The sequence below is a fragment of the Solanum stenotomum genome, chromosome 6, assembly GCF_019186545.1.
Source record: "Solanum stenotomum isolate F172 chromosome 6, ASM1918654v1, whole genome shotgun sequence".
Lineage (NCBI taxonomy): Eukaryota > Viridiplantae > Streptophyta > Magnoliopsida > Solanales > Solanaceae > Solanum > Solanum stenotomum.
In genome coordinates this window covers 23302538-23321241 of record NC_064287.1, presented here as the reverse complement: position 1 = coordinate 23321241, position 18704 = coordinate 23302538, and the positions used below count along the sequence as shown (strand labels likewise).

At 32.5% G+C, this 18704-nt stretch overlaps 2 long non-coding RNA genes across 2 annotated transcripts; both read left to right on the top strand.

The window, feature by feature from the left end:
• The first annotated feature begins 392 nt into the window (after positions 1–392).
• LOC125867145 (uncharacterized) lies at positions 393–6645 on the top strand. The gene is made up of 7 exons (XR_007446613.1): positions 393–899; positions 1402–1493; positions 2336–2458; positions 3381–3628; positions 5608–5817; positions 5882–6154; positions 6263–6645. It is a non-coding gene; the product is annotated as an uncharacterized LOC125867145 (long non-coding RNA).
• A 6259-nt stretch (positions 6646–12904) lies between these two features.
• On the top strand, positions 12905–15096 carry LOC125867144 (uncharacterized). The gene is made up of 6 exons (XR_007446612.1): positions 12905–13038; positions 13174–13265; positions 14322–14420; positions 14504–14536; positions 14623–14808; positions 14926–15096. It is a non-coding gene; the product is annotated as an uncharacterized LOC125867144 (long non-coding RNA).
• The last annotated feature ends 3608 nt before the right edge of the window (positions 15097–18704 follow it).

The window sequence follows — 18704 nt, the reverse complement described above, 5'->3', positions numbered from 1 at the left end:
TAAGTCTTCTGTACTTTTTTATAACTTTATGTCAAATTAAAACAAAATAAACAAATTAAAATGGAAAAAATATATAATAAAATCATTATCAAAGTATATATATATATATATTTGTTTTTTCTTTTTTTTTTAATAATTCTTCAATTTTGACTTTCCAAATAGAATTTTTTAAACCAAAAATATTAAAAGACAATTTTGTTACATTTGACATATTTTTATGTTAAGAGGATAAGATTCGTAAGTCTTCTGTATTTTTTTATAACTTTATGTCAAATTAAAACAAAATAAACAAATTAAAATGGAAAAAATATATAATAAAATCATTCTCAAGATTTATATATATATATATAAAATGTGTGTCGTACCAATCTCAAGAAAACAAAACAAAAAAGTTGCCCAATATAGGCCCAAAATTCAAAGAGAAGTGAAATTTCATTAGATGATAATTAATTAGGAAATTAGGAAAGTTATGGTAACTCTTCAGCTCCCATCTTCTCTACTCATCCACTTCATCTCCTTTCTTCTCCCCTAATTGTTTTCTTCCCAAGTTTTCTTCTCCCTAATTTTACTAGCTCAACTATTCTTTATTTTCGAAGTACACAAGTTGATCCATTCGAAGAGTTCGTTATCTCTGATGTAGAGCAACTACATATTCGATTTTAGAGGTTTGGAGCTTTGCATGTTAGCTCAAAGTCATCATCGATGTCTTCACTATCTCTCTTGCTATGGTTTGTTTGTTTAGCAACAAATCCGCAGCTGACTGAAGACAAAAAAGTGCTCGAGCGTGTTGCTCTTAGTCAGATCCCTGATTTCCGAAGTGGGTTCTCTAGAGATTCAAGTTTTTTAGGATTATCAACCAGAAGTACAAGGCCTAGGGTTTTGGGTTTCAGCTAAAAGAGGTACAATTGTTAGTCCAATCGGCATTGATTTTATATTTTTTTGAGATCTTTAATATGGATGTAGTAGTTTTTCCCTTTGTTACGAATGTTATTATTCTAAGTAATTTACTTTTTCCATTCAAGTGAAGCCATTTCCTGATTTCCTCTTTATTTCTAAGCATAAAGAATTTACCTTCAAAATTTATTTTGATAAATAAAATTGTTGGACATTTATGCCTTTTTGTGTGTGCAATTTTATTTTTTCTAATGTATTGATCGACATTATGTCCTTTTTTGTGTAATTTTATTTTTAAAATATTAAGTGGAGGAAAAGATAAATGTTAAAATCCTAAAAAAAAAAGTTGACCATGCAGTTCTCCATTTCCTATGTTTCTGGGTTAATAAGCTCCACTACTTCTTTCACTTCTTCATGTTCACCCACCAAATAAAGTTACAGAAAGCAGAGAAATGGAAAAAAAACTGTCTTTTGGCGCTAATTTTTTCATTTTTTTGCCTCCAAAAGAATTTTAGGATAATCACCATACATATGAGAAAACAAACGAAAAAGTTTCAATTACAATGTGAAGCAAAGTTTCTGAACCTGAACAAGACCAGGTATGTATCAATCTTATTTTACGTTTGAGCAAAATTAGACAGATAGTTATATGTGGCAATCATATATTGAATGATTATTCATTGATTATTGTGAAACAACCTTTGATCTTGCTCTATGTTTATTTCATATAGTTACTTATAAGTTTTTGGAAAACAAACACTCTAACCTATTATGTAGATTTCAGTTTCGTGTGGTGTGCATATTTACAGTTTGCGTGTGAAACATACTAGTGAAGTATACACTATTCAAGACTTCTTTTGTAATAACTTTTCCTCTGGTTTGTTCATATATTGATGTTCTCCCTCAGATTTCGAAGGAAGATAGGATGGATTATGAAACATGGTACTCAAGGCTGTCAAATTATGCTTCTTGAACTTGAGTTAGGATAGGTTGATGGAACTTTGAATTCGGATGAACTGAAACAACATCACTTGAGATGAATATTATGTAGGACAATTAATCTTTTTGCTAAAAACAATAGGCATTTCTTCACGAGGCTCGACATTTTTTAGATCTACAACCTCTTCTTAAGACCTTCTCTTATATAAGCTTTCAAAAAAGTTATTGTGTCTTCAAATTTGAACATATTTCCGGCATAAATATATCTTTGATATGTTATACTAGTTTTTTGATCTTCTAGAGATTCTTCAATAGTTCGATAGACAGTAAACTCTTATATATTTAAAAATGGCGTGTGCAAGATTTTCTGAACTAATGATTATGTTCTTTTTAGATTTTCCTTTAGTTGTCAATGATTGGTGCTTTTACATAACTATTTTTGTTAAACCATTGGATTTTATATCTTATTAACATTCTAAACTTACATTTTCTATTTTGATAGAATTCTGCAAATTGATGGCACCAGGTGGACATGTTTTTAAGCAAACTACACTTACAGGGGAAACAATTCAAGATACTCAATCACTAGATGAATCAAATAACCATACTCCTGCTATGAATACAAGTAATACATTTTATTATGCTGATTAGGATTAATTTATTTAGTTATTGACTAAATTGGAACCGAAAACATTAACCATTGAAATTTTTATTGATGTTAAACTTGTTACGTGAAATATGGACGATAACTCAATATCCGAGTATTTGATATTGAGTTGTTTTATGCAGGTTATTTATGCAGGTTTATTTTGTCCTTTCTATTATCTTCTTTAATTTAATCTCCTCTTTTACATGTACTTCCGAGTTACTCGAATGATTCTTATGATGATCTTGGCTGTTATTTTTGTAATTCAATCATCTACTCAAGATTTGTGGATTTAAATCTTAAAGTTATCTATGATATATTAACATTTTAAAAGAAGTGTTTCATCACATCATCCATAATCTTAGGTGCATTTTTCATAACATGAAAGTCATTGGTTCTTTGTATGAGAAATTGCAATTGATTTTACTTTATCAATATGCTATATAAGCTACACAATTTGACTCTAAGAAGTTGAAAATGCTGCCATAGATTACATGTAAGCATTTCTATTTAGACTTGGTTTATGTTTGGCCACCTCTCCTTTGCTCATCATGGCATAAAAATTAGGTATGTAAAGTTACCTACTCTATCATTATGCACAATTTGATCCTTTTTTTGCTGAATATATAGTTGTTGTAATCTACATCTTTGAAATCCAACAACATTTATGTAATATGGGTGAACATATAATCAGCAAACATGATAGAAATGATCAAAATAGATGTTGTTAGCTCTCGTATGTTCTCTTTGTTTTATCGGTGAATTTTTTGACTCAGTTGCTCATTAATATACAATAAATTAAAAAAAATGCAGTTGTTTTAGTTTTCATCATGTGCCTTACTGTCACACGTGTATGTTTTTAAGATTATAGGTTGTATTTTGAACTGACTTTTTTCATCAGATGATTCCACTAGAATCAGGAACGGTCGTGGCAAGACTAGAGGGAAAGGTCTTGAAAAAATGAAGAAGGCTCAATGAAGAAAGATGAAAATAGAAATCCTAGTTGGTAAAGGAAGGCCAACTAAACCAGATCAATCGGCAAAACTATCCAATGAGCTAGGGATAATTGCTCGGAATTTTCTTTTGCTTCCAAACAAGTGGAAAGAACTCACAAGAGAGGACAAAGATGCGGGACTAATTAGATGCCATGTAAAGATTCTATACTCTTGTAAATTTATTTCATGGTAGTGATTATATTGAGTTCTTTTTTTGGGTACTGCTATTTTTCATTCATCTTATTTTTTGGGAGAACTACTCGGCGATATATATCTCCGTCGATATCTAATAGTAAGTTAACTAATGGTTTCTTTTGTCTTATTTCCTGTTTTTATATTAAAAAAAAATAACAAGAATTTTACTACGAATAACTAACAAACTATAAAATAAAGTATCTATGAATCAAATACACTACTTGATACGGAAAAAAACAACTAGTTGTATACAATCATTCAAGCTTCCTTCCTAAAATTTTTCTAAGGGGTTATCTAAAGAAGATAACAACTAGAGGATCAATACTTCTATAGTTTGCAACTGTAGAGGTTTTGCCTTAAGCATTTGTTTGTGCCTACTCCAACTCCTTAGACCATTTTGATGCTTGATTCGACACTGTTTAGTAGTGTAAAATCTTATTTCATATGGCTCAAGAGTACACAGAAATGAACTACATTTTTTTGATAAAGTAAGAAATGGGATAAATGGCATAAAAAAGATTCAAGTAATATAGATACACAAGTAGTGAGATTGTAAGCTCATTTAAAAGTATCCTATGCTAGGACTAAAGAGTTTACAAAGTCCAAAAGATCGACATTAGAGTCTAACGGATCTAACCATAGCCTAACAATATAAAGTTAAAACATAATTGATCTTAAGTTGTAGATTGAAGTTGATATTCCATTAAAGCACCTTTTGTTTCTCTCTTTCCGCACACACCAAAAAATACAAGGATTAGTTTCCAAACTTTTGTATTTATCAACTTTTTAAGAGTTCTAACTATTGTAGGCATCCTTTAAATCAGCAGGCATAACTCAACTCAAATAAAAAATAGTAAAAAATAAATTTCAAAAATTAGCGGTCACTAGACAATGAAGGAATAGGTGTCTGTTAGTCTCATAAGCTTTTTGACACATGAGACATTCATTAACTGTTGTCATGCCCCTTCACCTGAGGTTGTCCTGAGTTAGACTGGCCTCATGAGGGACTATTGAGATGAAATATGACTAGGGTCTTTGGTCTTACAAATGAGTTTTCAAGGCAGTTATCTATTATATCATTTCAAGCACATAATGAAGATTCCTTTCTTTCATCACTGTGTATTGTCCATCTGTCTTCCTACACCATTTGATTTTATTTGGCCTGTGATTACTTTGAGGGCAACAATCCAGTTTTAATAGTAATAGTAGCAACTTTCAATCATGAAAATTTATTTTGGACAATTGCATCCATGTATTTATTTTCTCTGTTCTAGGAGATAATAGAGTTTGGATCAGAGGCAATTGACAATAGAGTAGGGAAGTCACTTAGGAGAGTAGTGTTCTTTGATCATTTATCCTCCCAATATTTAAAGTAAATGTCATTACCTGGTTTGCAGCTGCATTGCTGGTTAAATTAATTCCTTAGTTTTGCCATGCTCTTCCATGTACCAAAAACATATGGAGCTATGATACAACAATGGACGAGTGTGATGGTATTTCATTTCTTTACAAAAAAACATTTCTTTTTAGAAAGCACCATCTTAATTATTGAACCTCTATAGCCATTTCATTAACAGATTCTATTATGTCCTGTCAAGCTCCTAATACCTAAGCCTTCAAGGTATTTGGAATAATGATCTTGAGAAGATTAAATACATGATTTTTGTTATTTCCTTGTCATATAAAGTATATCCTTAACTTATCAATTCGTGACATTACCTTACTGGAAATAGAAAAGAGTGATATTATGTATGTAGCGCGGCTGCCTAGAACACTATTTATGAGAGTAAATAAAGTTTTTGAACTGCAATATATGATTCACAAAGGGTACTTAAGTTTGAAGTTAATTAGTATGTTTGCAAATGTAATGATTATTATTTAATATGAAAGGGATTTTGCTCATTCTGTGTTTTTCTTTAATACTTATTTGATTTTTAGGAGAGGTTTGAAATTAATTTGGATGAGCATTATGTGAAAAATAGTTGTGAGGATATTCTGAAAAACAAAAGCCGACAATGGTGCTACAAGTTAAAATAACTATTTGAAAATGCACGCTCTGAGGAAGAAGCTCATAAGATTGAAGTGCCAGAGTTGACCCCAGAAAATTGGAATAGGCTTTGTGACATGTGGATCAATCCAGAGCAAAAGGTAATTTATATTGATATTATTCTCGTTGTTATTTAAAATACAGTATTTTGTATTTTCTTTGTAGAAACGATGCGACATAAACAAGGCCAATTGAACTAAGCTTAAGTGTTATTATTTCATGGGGTCAAAAGAGTTTGTAGCGGCTCGTGCTGAATTTGTAAGTTATACCATTTTTATTGTTTTGACTAATGAAACTTTAGTATTATTTCAATTGTTTCTTATTTCACAAGGTAAAACTAACCCTGAAGGAGTAGAGCCTAACAGAATCTAGTTCTATAAGCATACTCATTACACGAGTGAGAAAGGATGGTCATCTTTAGAGGCTGGGACTCCTTATGTAAGAAATTAATTTTCATCTTTTATAACATTCTCATTGGATTTGTCAGATTAATGTTTTTCAAAAGTTGTGCATTCTCCTTCAAATAATTTTAATATGTTTATGTAGAACAACATTACAGATTTGAAAGATCTATATACATCGAGAGAGTCTTCCATGACTATTGATGAAATTGTGGATACTATACTTGGTACAAAGTCGGGGTACATAAAAGGACTTGGTTATGGTCCAAAACCTAATACTACAAGATCTACACAAAGGAGAACGGCAGAGTTAGAAGACTCCCTCAAAAAGGCGAAACAAGAAGTTGTTAGTGCCCAACTTGAATTACAAAATCGATTAAATGCTGTTGAAACTGTGGTAGATAATCTGCAATCTCAAATACAAGACCAGCAATCTCAAATACAATCATTAAATTTTCAATTGAATACTATAGTGGCACACTAAGAGGAAATGTTTAGAAAAATGCAACTTCTTTCTTGCTCATCGCCACCAAGGTTAGAAGTAACTCAAACATATATGATGTGTATTTTTTAATTTTTTTATATTAAATATATAAATATGTAGCATATAGTATCTAACTTTGCATATTTTTCTTTATGATGCAGCAAAGTTTGAGATCCATCAAAATGTCAACTTAAGGTATATTTTTATTTTTATTTCTCCAAATTAAAGTCTATGTTTAACAAGTTATAGTTTATACCTATTATGTTTTATTTATACCATGATATTTTAGTTAATACCTTACCTCATAAAAAAGTTAGTATGAAACATGGCCTATACTTTACACTTTAGCTGCTTCCTAAGCTTATTGGATAGAGTGTAGAAAATGTTGTACTACCTTATAGAGGGGAATCATTGCCAATACCTATGTATAGATAAAGAGAAAATTCCTTCTTATCACAAAATTTGAAGATTTTAAGACCATGGGAGTAGGATATAAACTTGTAAAACTACAATTATTATCCTTCTCAGTGTCTTACTCATTGCTTTTGGTGTATTTAGTCATTCAGTGATGGTTTGGTCTAAATTTTCTTAATTCTTGATATGAAAGATTTGTAGTATTAAGGAATTCCAGTACCGCATAGAAGCAACATAGTTTCTTTTCAATAAAGCTCCTTTTAAAACAATCAAAAAGAAAAGTAAGACACATAATTTGAATTGAATGAAATATCATTCTGATGAGGAAAAAGTTCATTGTGCTCAGAAGTTCAACCAACTTTCAACTTTTTGTCCTTTTTTTTTCTCTTTTCTGCTTCCTCTTACTCCTAAAATCTATTCCAGCTTTCATACTTGCTAGACAGAAGGTGTTGTGTATTTTCCTATTTATTTAGTAAAAGGTAAGACTCATATAACTCTTAAGCTTACTTTAGCTGGTATGATTTACAATAACATAACTTAGGAAAAGAAGAGGTGGATTTAAGGGAATGATGACGATCAGTATAGATCCACGTTGCACGAGGCGAGGAATGTGTTAGGGAGAGATGTTAAAGAAGTTCAAGAAACACAGTTGTAGAATTTGGCAAGTGATTTTCCGGGCTTTATAAAGAATCAATAATGTGTTATGCTTACTAAAATACTTCAGTAAGGTGTTATGTTTCCATAATGCTTCATTCCTAGCTTCTGATATGTGTGATATTGCAGCTGTCAAGATTGCCCATACCAATTGCCTGTTAACTTTGCCTTGCGCTCTTCGTGCTATTAATTTTCAGCTTCCTTTATGTCTATGCTCCCACATGTGAACTTCAAACAGTGCGTTATTTCTTGTATACAAGCCTTTGATATCACACACTCGAACAAGTGATGTGTGATGTTCGCATTCCCACATAGTGTTCAAGTTTTTTCTTTTGTTAGTCCTATCTTTTATTCTTTGAACCCCTAAGTATTGAAGGATTGGTGACTTAATGTGAGGGCATTGCTTAATATTTTAGGCATAGATTGAAGAAAATTATTGGAAGTTACTTATTGAGATCAGTTCAGCCCATAAATTTTGTTTGTTGGAGTGTATTTTCCCTACAAACAGCTTTTTATCTTTCAGCACCTGTTTAGGTAGTGAGAAAATAATAGACCAATATACATGTATATGCAGTAGCATTGTAGTGACCAGTTGAAGCCTACTAGAGAAACACAGGTTCCTCAATCCTCAAATTTTCACCTTGGCTATCATTTTTCCTACTAACATTGCAATCTATAGCATTTAGTGTTCTAGAAGTGATGGGAACGCCCAGGTATTTAATTGGTGGTTACCTCTGGCGTATTCAGACAATTAACATATAGCATTTACCTCTTGTTTCCCCATGATGGAAGTATAAACATTAAACTTTGTAGCATTTGTAGTGAGCCATGTGACCTCTGAGAATGTTTTTATTCCTGATCTTATTAGCATTAACACATATGTTCTATTCCATTTGCAAAGTATGAGCATGTTTATCTGCAAAACAAAAGTATTTCAGTTTCAGCCACCCATAGCATCAACGCCTTGTGATGTACTTCATGCACACCACAAATAGCAATGGGGATATAATTCGTATATATGTGTAGCTTCATATTATGTATGATTGATTTATCTTTGCAGAAACTTGGCATTACAATGTACGAAAAACATAATGTAATGTTGCAGATTCTACTTTATATTAAATCTTATAAATTTGTTTTCTCTTTTTTACACATGTATAAAAGGTGAGAATTGAATCAAGACTAATGCAAACTAAGTATCACCACATTATTGGTACTTTGGAAGAAAGTTCTACTTTTTAGTCTCAGTTTAGGAGTAATATTTCTTCTATTCCAGTTAGATTTGCTTGTTATTGGACATATTTTATTTTAATTTAAGGAGCTTGTAATGACATATTACTTTCATATATTTTAGTCGTTTTCAATTGTATGATCATGGGTGGATTTCATTATTATCTAGCATGTTTTCTTATTTAATTTTAGATTTATGCAACTCTATAATTTAAAAAATAACATTGATATAAAATAATTAAATGTCATCAATGAATGCAATTGGTGACAAAAGATTTCGTCATTAAAGGTAACTTTTTAGCAACGACTAAATCAAACTTTTTAAGACAAATATTTTGTCCCGAAATAAATAAATTCGCCATTTAGTGACAAAAATATATTTGTAGCAATTTCCTCCTTTTTATTGAATACAAATTATTTTTTTTATTTTATGACAATTGTGATTATCATTAATCATGATAATTTATTGTGACAATGCATGTTGTCAGTAAAAACATTATTTTTAGTGACAAAATGATAGATTTAACCACAAAATTATCAACCTTCTTTATAATAATAAATTCGTCCCTAATTTAATCATTTAAGGATAAAATGATTTTTTGTATATAAAAAATAGTCATTAGTGACGATATTACATTTATTCAACTACGAAATACATATCACTTTAGAGACAATTGATGTAGTCACTGATTAACCTAAATAATTAATGACGATATAATTTTATCGATAGTAATAACCTTTTTAGTGACAAAACATACTATTAACTACAAAACAATTATTTTTTTATCACAAATAAATTCGTCACAACTGTTTATTCATTTGGGGACAGTTTTTCTTTTTGTAGTTAATATAATACCTTTAGCTACGAAGCACTAAATCGTCTTTGTATACTTTTAGTGATGCACGTTTAGTGACGATTGATTGACAAAAATTTTTTAGTCGCACAAGATTTGTGGTGACGAAATACGATTTATAGACGACGAAATTATTCGTCCTTGATAATAAAATTTGTTGTAGTGGTAGGGAGTAAAGGTGCCCTTTGAAAGAACTTAGGCGGGCCAAACGACGTAGAAGGGGTGGGGGCAGGCGACCTTGGTGCACTAAGGGGCACAGGGTGCCAGCCCCTGAACTACATAACAAATTTTCTGGCGCATTGGTAGGGTGGCGCGCCACCCTTTACCCAGAACTCCCCGATGAATTTTCTTTCTCGTTTTCTGACCCTAATTCGCCTAGAATCGAATGGGTTCTTCCCAACTCACTTAGATTCAAATACACAATATAAGTACACGATAATCTACTCAAAACAACCCCCAAATTGCTAGCACTCATCTCAAGAATTCATCAAAACCCCAACACTAAAGATTAAGAATGAAATTTCAAGAAAGCTCATCAAGTACTAAAATCCTTCAACCTCAAGAATGAAATTGCATTAAAATAGTATGATTGGAGTGTGGGTGAACGTACCCAACACTATGAGAACTCACTTACCTCTTAGGGATCAAACCTTTGGCGAAACAACCCTCGATCCGCAAGAAATCTCGATGAACGCCTGGAACCATTCCTCTTTTCTCTCCATGAACTCTCTTTTAAAACCCTAAGCGTAAATTAGGATTGTAAAACTGGCTCAACTCAGATTTAACCCCATAATATTACTAAAAAATGTTTCAATTTGATCGGGTAAGGAAAAGACCAAAATACCCTTCACTAATTCGGGTAACCTTCCTTAACTGGACAGCCTTACTACAAACGGACATATCTCTCTCATCCAAACTAAAGAACTAGCAAACTCGGTGGTGTTGGAAAGAGAATTCCTAGATGTTTCATTTTCTATCTTATGGGTCACCTAAATCATCCGGTATTGAATATTATGATCATTTTAATTTGACCCAAAACTCACAACTTAAGCATAGCTTGCAAAATTTCAAATTGGCTCTTTCCAAATTAGTTCTTTATATTTTTAGATCTTTCTAATGTGGGATTTTACACCCATGTTCCTAGGTATTTAAAATTCAATAAATATTAAAGAGAGAGTTTCAAATAAAAATCCGATAAGAACTTGTAATGATCTGTTCCCGTTGTTATAGAAAAGTCAATGGGGAAAGAATTGGGGCAAGAAAACTTTTGAGTATTGACTTAGAAAATTGTAGCCTAGTCCAGATTTGGACAAAATCTGAGTCAGGTGAGGTCTAGAAAAATTATGTAATGAATGGGATCTAATTATGAATTTGATCACATGAGTGGATATAATCGAATTCGGGCGAGTAAGGTAAGGGACATAGCCTTTCAAGCTGGTGAGCAAGTTATTCTAAAGGTGTCACCCATAAAGGGGGTAATTAGATTTGGTAATAAGGGCAAGGTTAGTCCTCGATACATTGGTCCATTTAAGATTCTTGAATGTGTGGGGCCAATGGCTTATCGATTTTCCTTACCCCCTAGCTTATCTTCAGTTCAACCAGTGTTTCATGTGTTCCATATTGCAGTATCATAAGGACAAGTGATGTGTAAATTGGTATCTATTGTAACAACTTGCTCCCATCGTAATAGAAAAGCCAGTGGGGAATGAATGGGGCCAGAAAACTTTTGAGTAGTGACTTAGAAAATTATAGCCTAGTCCAGATTTGGACAAAATCTGAGCCAGGTGAGGTCTAGAGAAATCTGATAATGAATGGGGGATCTAATTTTGAATTTGATAACATGAGTGGATAACCAAGACGTTAAGGAGCTTCTACGGCTTTACAAAATCGATTTCGGGCGAGTAGAACTCCCAAAACTGATCTTGGCATGAAATGGTAGTTTAAGAACGTCTTGGTTTGGATGTGTGTTGTGAAATAGGAGCTTGGAACTCAAATTCTGAGGTTCTGTGTCTGTGTAAGCCCCTAGGGCGAGGCCGCTGTGGTGGGTAAGGGTTCACGTTAGCGGGCCAGTTACGACTTAAGTTAGGGAAAAACCCCAATTTCATTGTTTTTCTGCAAACATCATTCTTAAGAGTAAGTATACAACCCAGGACGAGTTCTTGATAGTTTTCCACGACCTTTTGTGATAAGGGTAATAATCTTACTCCCCTAATCAATTTTTCAATCCGTAGAACTTAGATTCTTGGGTAATTATCATTGAGAGAGTTTTGACCTGACGTTAATAGTGGGAAAAGCCCTAGTTGCACATAAGGATCATGTGTTTGGTATAATCCGGGTAAAAAAGACCTTAATTATTGATCGTTGCATTATATTAATTGTTTGTAGACATAGAACAAGCGAAAAGAATCCGGAGAGGGAAGGCTAAAGTGTCTTAAGAGGATTCAAGCATGGTTTCGAGGTAGGTGATAGTTTGATATCCTATTTGTGGGATATATGCCAAATGATTTCTATATTGTATGCATGTGTATATGTGAATAGGGAAATGTGAATCGAAACTAATGAAATGATGATGTTTGAAACAATACATGCCATGATCTTATACTTGATTGTATCATTTGAGTATTATTCATTAAGAATGTGATTGTGGTTGCGCTGATTGGATCGGGTGTCACTTTCCGACACATACATTGGATCGGGTGCCCCGTTTGGACACATATATTGGATCGGATGTCACAATCCGACGCATTTATTGGAGCGGGTGTCACGCACTACTAGAAATAAGGCCTACGGCAATAGATTTTTTAGCAGTGCTTAAGCAACCATTACTATATAGAGTCTATTGCAATGGTTTGAACCATTGCCAAAAGGATTGGGTATTATTGCTACGGCTTGGTAATAATTTCGTTGCCATTGTGTGAAAATCGTTGAAATAGACCTACATATTGCAACGGTTTCCTGAACCGTTGCCATAAAGTCATCTATCACAACATTTAATGCGAATTATTTTCTATTGTAACGATTATTAAATCCCTCCATAATTTCCCTCTCTTATTTTTAATGAACCGCCAAATGATTTTCATTATATTTTACTTTTAACTAATTTTTCAAATACAATTTATTTCTCTCTTTACTGGATATTGAACAAATGAGGCAAACATTTCCTAACCTCATTTCCCATCTATTCAACTATCAGAACACAGAAGTTGTCACTGTTCTTCTCTTTAACCTAATTTTTTATCCATTCATAGCAGATAGATTGAACACAGAAGTTGGGGAGAATTGCAGGTAAGTTCTTCATTTCTCTCATTTTACGGCTAACATAAACACATTTTTGATTTCGAATCAAAACCTATTTCTCTTTTCAAACCTCTTGTGAAATCTTAGGAAATGAGGGTGGTATGTTTTCTTGTAAAATCGTAGAAATCTAGAGGTTTTCTTCTTTAACTGTTGGAGGGTTTCTTCTTCAATCTTTGAGGTTATAGCTGAAGAAACTACAAGTTTGGGCTTTTGAGGTTTTATTCTTGAATCTCTTCTTTTGTCTTTAATCTTTGGGTGTGATTAGTGTATTTGATGTATTTCTCTGATTGTGGGTTTTTTCCATTAAATTGTAGCTATTGTGGGTTTAATGTTTTGTGGGAGTTATGATGAAATTGACTACTCTAGACCATATTTAGCTTGACATTGATGTTGTATTTATTGTCCATGAGTTATTCAATCTGGTTTGAATACCCTTGCATTGATGATGTCTTCATTAATTTCACCTCTCACTTGAGTAGGATGTCAACAATGCACGTTCATTATTGTTGAAGATTTACGTTAGAGCAATAGGAAGCAAGAGATACATTAACATAAAAATGGAATAAACTAAAATTTGCTATTGGTTTGAAAAGTGATCTTCTCTGTCAATCATCACCATCCAGAGCACAGCGCCATCTACTCCGGCCAGCTCTTCCTGCCTTCGGCCGAGTCCACCATGGTCGCTTGAGCTATAGCCATGGCTGTAACTTGTAACTGCTCCTCTTTTTCTTTGCATTTCTCAGTTGGATTCTTTCTGGTTTATCGATGTATATGAGCTATTGTGATGAAGTTCCATGGGTGGATAATTTCTTGGATATCATCATCATACTTCTGATTTTCCTCTTTTCTCCTTTACTGATTCCTTCTGATTGTTGAAGTACCTCTTCTCTTTGCTCCATTAAATTATCAAAAGTGCTATTGTTTGACATGATTTTAGGTCTATTTCGTATTATAATAGAATGTAGCTTGTGTTGTGACTATTCTATAGTTGATCCTTCGTTGATGTCTTCTAGAAATGGACTTGTATCTGCTCATGAATTATAAAATAATTATTCATCAACAAAAAGACCCCATGAATGTTCTGCCAAAAGCTATCGGATCAAGCATTGCACATTACCTGTTTTTACCAATAGTTCAAAATGTCAGTCTGTTCAGAGGCGTTTCCAGGGACCTACTTTTCCAACTGGTAATTTCTTGTTCTACATTGTTCTGATCCCCTTCTCACTTGGCGTATACAACGTATATTCAATGGTTTATTTCCTGCTTTAAAGGTTCCTGAAATGGATGTTGAATACTATCCTTCCAAGGAAGATGTGATTTTACAGAATGAGTCTCAAACAGATTTTTACATAATAGTCTCAGGAGCATAGGTAAGTTAATATGTTGGGAACAATTATTTGAACACATCAAATTTATTTTTCGTGTTATTAATCAGTTATGTATACTATTGCAGGATCTTCTAGTAGATAGCGATGGATGTGAACAAGTAAGTAAAACACATTCAACAATCATTATATCATTTTCAAACACAGTAGCCTTAACTTATTTTTTATGAAATATGTTCAAAAACAGGTCATTGGGAAGGTTGTTGCTCGAGAATCATTTGGAGAAATAAGTGTTTTACTTGGAAGGCCACAACCATATGCTGTTACAACAACTGAAATTTCCAAAATTTTATGTTTGAGTAGGAAAACATTTCTGAACATTCTTCACGACAATCAAGAAGATGAACAGATTTTAATGAAAAATCATTTTCAGGTATGTGTAGAAGGATATGATCAAAAATTGTGCGACACACAACTATAATGAGAAAAGTTGTAATATACACTCAACTTTCTTTGATCCTTTTTCTTTTTGATAAATAAAACCTGCAAGGATTTGGAGGCTTTGATAATGTGGACGAGGAAAGCGATTCAAGTTTAGTCTTCAACAACTGTTCTCATGTTTCTAAGCAAGATACGCCAACCAATCCTAGCGATCTGATTAGTATAAATATACAAACATTAGAAGCTACAACCTATAAACAAGTTGAAAATGAAAGTCAAACTGGTGCAATTGGGGGAAAATCCATCAAGAAGAGAGTTACTATTCACATGAGAAACAACATCAATTCATTGTAGGAGCAGAATGTGAAGCTAATAATATTACCTGATACACTAGAAGAGCTATTCATACTAGTCACAACAAGGAGAACTGACAATGATAGCTGATCTTGCAGGTCCTGCTTATAAGTTTGAGTTTCCGACAATTGGCAAGGTATGGCCAAATATCTATGTGGTTATATTTGAGAAAAAATACTACTGAAGATATTATCAACATTTTGTAGGTCAATAGTACTGATGATGGTTCCTAATTTACCTTTAAAAATATCACAGGGAATGTAATACTGAGTTTACAATATTTGCGGCTTCTTAAGCTTGTGTCTGAAAAATAGAGAATGTAATCCACGATGCAAAAAACACTTGAATGTAGTTTCAACCAACTCTCTTGCTATTTGATGGAGTAAATTTTAGTAGAAAAGTTTAACCGATCGAGGTGTTAACTGCTAAGGTATTTTATGATGCATTAATAGTTGCCTGGATTGGTTCCAAAGTTCTTCCTTTTATATTTGGTACTATCTTGATAACATATAAAATAGGCAGTGCATTGACTACAACATACAAAATAAAAGTACTTGCAAACAGCAAAACTAATGTGAGTTGAAAATCTGATTTGGATTTCTCATTTTTTGCCTTACTTTAGAAATGATATTTGTGACGACTTCTGACCAAAAGAAATCCAGGTCATTTCGAAGTTGAAAATGTAGGAGCACCACACTCATGCCCCAAACCATTCACTAGATACTTATAGGATATATATGCATGAAAGACAATTCTTATTTCTTACAACCCTCTATACTAGATTAAAGAATCTGATAGGTGAAAATCTAATACCTTGTTAATCTCTCTTGTTAAGGGACTTGAAACTGTAGTAGTGGTCTAAATATAACCCTCTGAAACTGAGGAGTTAGAAAGTAGAAACTATTTAGTGAAGTAATTTTGGAATAATATCTCTAACTAGTGAAATAACTATCTAACTTATGAAGGTATGTAGCTTATTAATTAGTACTATGTATTAATTGTCGAGAATGTATTATTTACTTTTAAAAGGTAATTTGATAACTTTCTAATAATATGGTAACTTTCTAAAATAACTGTAGATCAACTATTAAACTTGTAATTATTAGTATGTAGTGAAAAAAAAATTAAATTTCTTATATTGATCTTCATTTTATAGAGATTGAACTTCAGTGAAAAGCAGAATCGAAGTGGAATTTGGGGACTCGAAGAAAATCACATCAGTTTGCTTCCACAAAATAGGTCTGCATCATCTCTTTTTTCCCTTGAAATTCAAGTGTCTTCATGCTTCTGTAAAGAATATGAAAATTTCTTAGTTGTCATTCATATGTGATTGAGAGTAAGAGGATTCACTTACTCAAAAACATATTAATGTCAATTTTAATCAAATCGTCATTGTTTTTCATTTAGCAATATGTGATCAACATCTTTGTTTAAATTGATTAGTTTTAAGAAATTATGGTATATACACTTCTCTTTTATCCTTTTGTGGTTCTGTTTATGTTACACACTTGGAGGTCATGCTTTGAGACACAATGATTTGCTTATGCTACTCATTTTATCTAGAAAAGATTTAAGGTCTTAGGATGAGTTTATGGTGAGTTCTTGAGCTTTACAATTTTATAGTTCTATCCACAAGACATAAAGATTTTAAATGAAATTCACCATTTGATAAATATGAGACTGTTTGTTTATTTTTAAGCCTAAAACATGCTTGAGTTCAATGAATCTCTTTGTCTTTTATATTTAGAACTTCATACTTAGAAAAGTCATTTCTTTACTTCAAAAGGCAGCATATGCCTATTTTTAATTAAAATATGAAATTGTCCAGATTTGTGTTTATCTAAATATGGGCTAACATCTGATAACTTGTTTTGATCCTATTTGAAAATCTAGTGATATCCATATTGTACATCAAGAACACCTTGAGTGAATGAATTCAAAGTCTTGAAGAGAAAAGGTGTTTTAACTTTCAAAATTGTCACTTGTTGTATTTAGCCATGGTTCAAAGTTTGAGTTCTCTTGTATTTCAAGATATACATGTTGTCAAGTTTATTTGTGTTTCCTACTCCATATAAATGACAAAAATTTTAAACTAATGAAGTTGATATTTTTCGGTTAACTCTTGCATATCTAGCTACACATAACATTTTGTTTCGTATAAAACATGCCTACAAGAATGGTCCACATGGCGGTCTTGAACTAGCTGGAATAATTCATCTTTAACTGTATGGATGAACATATAGAGTGTAAGTTTATTTCCACCCTTGCTTAAAAGTTTGAGTTAAGTGTTTACCTTATTCAATTTAGGTTAGGAATTACAATTTTTGTTTTTTAAATTTCAAGTGTTGAATATATACATGCTTCATTATATAAACTTATTATTTGTGCAGATTCTTATTCAAATAATTATTACAATCAAATTAATATAATTTGGTAAATTGAGCCATTGCAATATGCCATTTGGCTGTTGCAATAGCCTACCAAATTGTTGCTAATGGTGCAAATAACCACAGCAATATGCAAGTTGAATCGTTGCTATAGCTTCAAAAACGGTTCCATAAAATGTCATTACAACACATTAGAAACCATTATATTTGGCCAAAGATCCGTTGCTATAGATTGTCCTATGGCATCGAGTTCATATCCGTTGCAATAGAGACATCTATGGCAACTATTTTCCTATCATTGCACAAAACCGTTGATATAGACCTATCGCAACGCGATTAGATGAAATGGCCCCTAAACCGTTGCCATAGGTCTAATGCAATGGTTATCTTATCTATTGCAACGGTTTCAGAACTGTTACCATAAGCCTTTTTTCCAAGTAGACGTTCCGGCACATGCATTGGATCAGGTGTGACGTTCCGACACACTAACAGTGAGCAGAATGTATTCACGAGTCTACTTTATCATTACAAAATCCTCCATATCATGAACCATAACTCTTGAATTCATAATACAGATTCAAGAGAGAGTTAAGAGTAGAGTTCAAGAAAGCTTTTGAGTTCAATTGTGAGTTATCTGAGATCAATTATCAATTTGAACTAAGTTCTGAGAAAGTAAGTAAGAGAATGAGAAGAGTTGTATTCACAAGTTCCATATTATTATGTAGACCCTCGAGTAGAGTCGTTCATGCCCATAACTTCCGCATTAACTCCATCAGTTGAGTACCTTTGAGAGGAGTAGTATCATTGAAATTCTTGGGTTCCAAGTATAGAGTTCTATCTATGGTTATTTAAAACTTTGCATTGAGTCGTTCACGTCCATAATTCAACATGAACCATATTTTAAGAAGTCTTTTACAAACGTTTTAACTTTATTTTAAGACAAGCTTTGAGTTGAGTGAAGAGTAAGAGTAAAGTTCATTTCTTCAAATATTATATGGGAACTAAGTATTTCCAAGCAGTAAATATTTTTACATTTAAGATGAGAGGAAACATAGATTTCCAAAAGAGTTTTGAGCAAGAAAGGGAACATCGATTCCAACAGAGCTTGTAAGCTAAGTTTTGAGTAATTATCTCAAACCCAAGAAAT